This window comes from Macaca fascicularis, chromosome 5, assembly GCF_037993035.2.
Source record: "Macaca fascicularis isolate 582-1 chromosome 5, T2T-MFA8v1.1".
NCBI lineage: Eukaryota > Metazoa > Chordata > Mammalia > Primates > Cercopithecidae > Macaca > Macaca fascicularis.
The window spans coordinates 92,065,270-92,071,269 of NC_088379.1; positions in this window are offsets into that span (position 1 = coordinate 92,065,270).

The window sequence follows — 6,000 nt, forward strand, 5'->3', positions numbered from 1 at the left end:
TCCCATTCACCATCCCCCTACCACCACCAATTGTGCTCAGAAAAACTCGTGCTCAGTTGAAATTATTACAAAGTTCAGCTGGGAGCTTCCGTTACCCTGCAGTTCCTCCCCAGTTCTGCTGGCTGCCTTCCCTTCCCCAAGGACCTCTGTGAGATTAGGCCAGGAATGGCTTCCCACCGTTTGAGCTGGGGACCGGGAGTGCCTACAGGGCTCTTCACACTGCTTCTTCTACTTTTATATTTCACCTGGGTCCCTAAATCCATTTCAGCTCTAGGTAAGGTTAAATCCTTTTCCCATGATCTAGATTTTCAGGTTCCCCAGTGGGGTGTGTGTTCAGAGGTTGACTTTTCCCTCTCTCACACTTTGGAAACTCAGTTTTTTGGCTGTCTTGTGGCATTTTTCTCATTGTGTGTTTCGATGGCAATTAAAGAGTCACTCCTTGAAAGTAGGTGCCAAGAATGAAGGGTTTGTACTTCCCAGAAAGCCCAGCTGTGTAAAACATAATACTGTTTGCCTGCTAGGCTCTAGTATATGCTTGTTAAATGAATGATGATGAAACAAGAAGTTGGAGCTAGAATATGAACTACCTTAACTTTCAAGTTCAAGAGTTGGTAGTTTATTTGGCAGGGCAGATAAATTAAATGAGATAATACATTTAACACAGTTCCTATTGATACATTTTAGCTTTCATGATTAATATTACATTTCAGTTCTATCCTGCTTCATGACCAGAAGATGGAGCTCCAAACATTTAAACTCTTTAAAAAAAAAAATTTTTTTCCTGTTTTGTTGTATTCTTAGTAGAGGCTGTGCTCTTATTTCTTTAGTTCTAGTTCTTTTTGTTCCCCATCTAAATCCTTCCATTCTCTTTTTGTTCTCAGATTATCAAAATCCAGTTGCTAACTACAGATAGGAGGAGTGATCTGTGTGAGAAGCTACACATAGATCCTTATTTTTCTACCTCTGGGGACTTATTTGATTCATGCACCCATGTCATACATATTTTTATCTAACTCTCCCCACTTTGTTCCTCCCTCTTCACAATGGAAAAGCCATTGTGACTTACAGTTGTTACAGCAACTGTAAACAGGTGCTGACATTCTATGCATCCTCATGGGAGGAAAAATGCCAGCACTACCACACACAGAATTTGCTGCTATATGCAGGAAAAAGCATGTGACAGGGCTAGAAATATATTTTTTTTGGACTTTTCTCCAGTTTGTGTGCTTTTCCAACATAAGTTCCTTATCTACAAAATTCTTCCTTGAGACATCTACAGACTCATGGGAAATAATTAATTTCTAATTTTTCATATCATTCATTCTACTACACTTATATTGATATTATTAATACCTTTATGTTTATTAATAGCTATATCTCTAGCTATTTATTCAATATTCACTCATTCATTCACTTTTTTTTCAATAAATATTGAGCAGCACAGCAGCATTACAGGAGGGTTATGGATTGGTGAAACACACTGACCCCCATCCCCAATCTCTGCCACACACATATCCTCCTACTATAAGTCTTTAATAGATCTATCCAAGAATACACCTGGCTACAAATACCTGGCTAAAAGTTCCAGGAGTGATTTAAGCAGGAGCAGCACTGCCTGTTCAAATTTATCTCTTGCCCTTTATTCCCTATACCAAAGGCAAAGTCATCAGAGATTCTGGTAAGGTTCTACTCTGGTAAAGTTCTGCAAGAGTTAAGGGGCCTGTAATCCCAGCCCTTTGGGAGGCCGAGACGGGCAGATCACGAGGTCAGGAGATCGAGACCATCCTGGCTAACACAGTGAAACCCCGTCTCTACTAAAAAACACAAAAAACTAGCCGGGCGAGGTGGCAGGCGCCTGTAGTCCCAGCTACTCGGGAGGCTGAGGCAGGAGAATGGCCTAAACCCGGGAGGCAGAGCTTGCAGTGAGCTGAGATCCGGCCACTGCACTCCAGCCCGGGCGACAGAGCAAGACTCTGTCTCAAAAAAAAAAAAAAAAAAAAAAAAAAAAAGAGTTAAGGGGAAATTTTCTTGCTTCATCATTTCTCTGTTATACTCAGATTTACATCATCATTGTGAAATTACACTAATGATATATACACACTGTTCAAGGGAACATTTATATACATTTGTCTCTTCTGTTTCTTGATCCAAATTCAACTTCAGGAGATACATGTCTTTACCCTGGATCAACCATCTGGCATTCCAGCAAAATCTACCCCTACCTCTTAGAGTCCTTCAAAGGCTATCATATGTCTGTATTTACCAAATCTCTCAAAGGCTCTAAATCTATCTCTCTAAATATCTGATGGTTATTTCATCTGGCAAATTAAAAAATGTTTACATTGAACTTACTTTCTTTCTCTATGCTTGGCTTAGATGTTTGTCCCCTCCAAACCTCATGTTGGAATTTGATCACCAATGTTGGAGGTGGGGCCTAATGGGAGGTGTTTGGGTCATGGGGGTGGATCCTACATGAACAGATTAATGTCCTCCTTCAAGGGTGAGTGAGTGCTCATTCCATTAGTTCCCAAGAGAGCTGGCTATTAAAAAGAGCCTGTCACTTTTCCCACCCTTTCTCTTGCTTCCTCTTTTACCATGTGATCTTTGCACATACAAGCTCCCCTTCACGTTCCACCATGAAGTAGAAGGACCCTGAGGCTCTCATCAGATGCAGATGCCCAATCTTGAACTTTACAGCCATCAGAATCATAAGAAAAATAAACCTTTTTCTCTATAAATTACCCAGTGTCAGATATTCTGTTATGGTAACACAAAATTGACCAAGATAATCCCTTTACTCTCTAACTATCCTCCTAGCTTTCTGGATATCATTTTTATGCAATCACCTACTTAGTAATCTAAATTAAAAATCTTGAAGGAATCACTTTATTTCACTTCTACCTCACCTCCCACATCCAGTCAGCAAGTCCTGCACATTCTACCTCCACACTGTGCCCTCAATTCAGTTCTTGCACATGTATGTCAGAAAGTCTCTTCTCCCACAATAATTTCAGTAGTCTAGTTGTCTCCATTGTCTTCCTCCTCAAGTCTTCTAAAGAGTCTATATTAACATCATACTAGGGTTGCCAGGTAAGATACAGGGCTTCCTGTATATTTGTTTGTTAAATCTGGCAGCTTTGCACATATTCATCTTTCTAAACATGTTTCCAGTCATGTAACACTGCCATTTACACTCTCTTCCCTTTCTATTACTGAATTGGTTTTCTTTTAAGTTGTTGTTGTTGTTGCTTCTGCTGTTGTTTTAGTTTCCTATCCATTAGATAATTAACCCTACATTCGCCTATCATGCAACAAATATTTTAATTAGGTTGGTGCAAAAAAAAAAAAAAAGGAAAACCCACAATTACTTTTACACCAACCTAATATCTGGTACCTGCCATATGTGAAACACTCAGGTTTGTGTTGTGGAGTATGCAAAAATAATTTATAGTCTCTATTCTTCAGGAGTCAGCAAGCTAAATAATTATCATTGACATAAAGAAACACAAGCAGGCCAGGCATGATGGCTCAGGCCTGTAAACCCAGAACTTTGGGAGGCTGACACAGGCAGATCGCTTGATCTCAGGAGTTTGAGACCAGCCTGGGCAACATGGCAAAACCCCGTCTCCACCAAAACTACAAGATATTAGCCAGGAGTGGTGGTGCGCTCCTGTTGTCTCAACTACTTGGGAGGCTGAGGTGGGAGGATGGCTGAAGCCCTGGAGGCAGAGGCTGCAGTGAGCCAAGATCATGCCACTGACTCCAGCCTGGGTGACAGAGTAAGACCCCATCTCAATTAAAAAAGAAAAAAGAAAAAAAGAAAAAGAAACGCAAGCAAATATAGAGTGCTAAAATTCAATTTAGAGTAGAGGGATGAGAGTGAGGAGGTTCCCAGGTTTGTATTCACATCACCTAGATTTAAATTTGGCCTAAGGCCAGTGAAAACTTTTTTTAACCCCATCCACACCCTAGTCTTAAAAAGCAGTCACTAAAACAAGTGAACTTCTCCACCTCTATCCTTGACCTGGAACAAAGTTATTCCTGGCTAACAAAGCTTCTCCCTCACTGTACAAAGTAGAACACAGTAAGGTGTCTTTATTCAGTTTCATAACAGAGAAAAGTGAGTATAAAGGTTGTACAACATACACAGAATCTTAAATCACTAGAGGAGCCAGGAATGGAGCTCAACACTTTTGAGTATTCTTTCTGAAGTAAGTTGGTCTCTGAACAAGCACCTAATCTGCAATGAATAAACAAATTTTATGTGAATAAACAAAATATAGGGAATAAGCAAAACATAAGACAATACAGGAATAGCTATTTCAAAGTTTCAAAATTAAAAAGCAAAAATCTGAAGATTTTTCTGAACATCTGCTTCTGGGGAATTTCAAACACTAAAATTAGATACACTGGGTCAGAGAAATAATGAGGTCTAAATGATACTGTCTGGCAATAGCTTTCAAAGGGTAACCCTGTATTCCATTGAGGATTTTTGCATCTTTGTTCATTATAGATATTGCCCTGCAGCTTTCTTTTTTCATGTGTCTTTCCCAGATTTTGGTATTAGGGTGATGCTGGCTTCACAGAATAAGACAGGAAAAGTCCCTCCTTCTCAATGTTTTTGGAATAGTTTCAGTAGAATTGGTACCAGCTATTCTTCATACATCTGGTAGATTTCAGCTGTGAATCCATCTTATCCAGGGATTTTGGGGGGATGGTAGGTTTTTTTATTACTAATTTTAGAACTTGATATTGGTCTCTTCAGGGTTCAATTTCTTCCTGATTCAATCCTGAGAGGTCATGTGTTTTGTTTCCAGGAGTGTATTCATTTCCTCTAGATTTTCTAGTTTGTGGGCCTAGAGGTGTTCATAATAGTCTCTGACGATCTTTTGAACTTCTGTGGGATCAGTTATGATGTCACATTTGTCATTTCTGATCATGCTTATCTGAACCTTCTTTTTTCTTTGTTAATCTAGTTAGTGGTCTATTGATCTTGTTCATCCTTTCAAAGAGGCAATTTTTGGTTGATTTTGGTGATACTTTATATAGATTTTAGGATCTCAATTTCCTGGACTTTGGTTCCGATTTTAGTTATTTCCTTTCTTCTGCTAGCTTTGAGGTTAGTTTTTTTTCTAGTTCCTTCACATGTGATGTTAGATCATTAATCTGAGATCTTTCTAACTTCTTAATGTAGACATTTAGTGTGATAAACTTTCTGCTTAATGCTGCTTTTGCTGCATCCCAGAGATTTTAGTATGTTGTACCTCTATTTTCAAATAATTTTTTGATTTCTGCCTTGATTTGTTTGTTTACCCAAAAGTCATTCAGAAGCAAATTGTTTAATTTCCATACAATTGTGTGCTTTTGAAAAATATTTTTGGTATTGAATTATATTTTTATTCCACTCTGGGCCAAGAGACGGTTAGTATGATTTCAACTTTCTTGAATTTATTAAGACTTGCTTTATGGCCAAGCATGTGGTCAATCTTGGAGTATCTTCCCCATTAAAAAGCAGGCAAAAGTGGCTAGGCATAGTAGCTCATGCCTATAGTCCCAGCATTTTTGGAGGCCGAGGCAAGAGGATAGCTTGAGCTCAGGCATTTGAGACCGGTCCGGGTAACCTAGCAAGACCTTGTCCCTACTAAAAATTAAAAATTAAAAAGTTAGCCAGGCATTGTGGCACACCTGTGGTCTCAGCTACTCAAGAGGCTGAGATGGGAGGATCACTTGAGTCTGGGAGGTCAAGCCCGCGGTGAGCTGTGATCATCCCACTGTACTCCAGCCTGAGCAACAAAGTGAGACCCTGTCGCAAAAAAATAAAAAGTAGGCAAAGGACATGAACAGACACTTTTCAAAAGAACACATATAAATGGCCAAGAAACATGAAAAAATGCTCCACACAATTAATCATTAGAGAAATGCAAATCAAAGCTACAATGAGATACCATCTTACACCAGTCAGCAGGCCAATTATTAAAAAGTCAAAAAACAACAGATGCT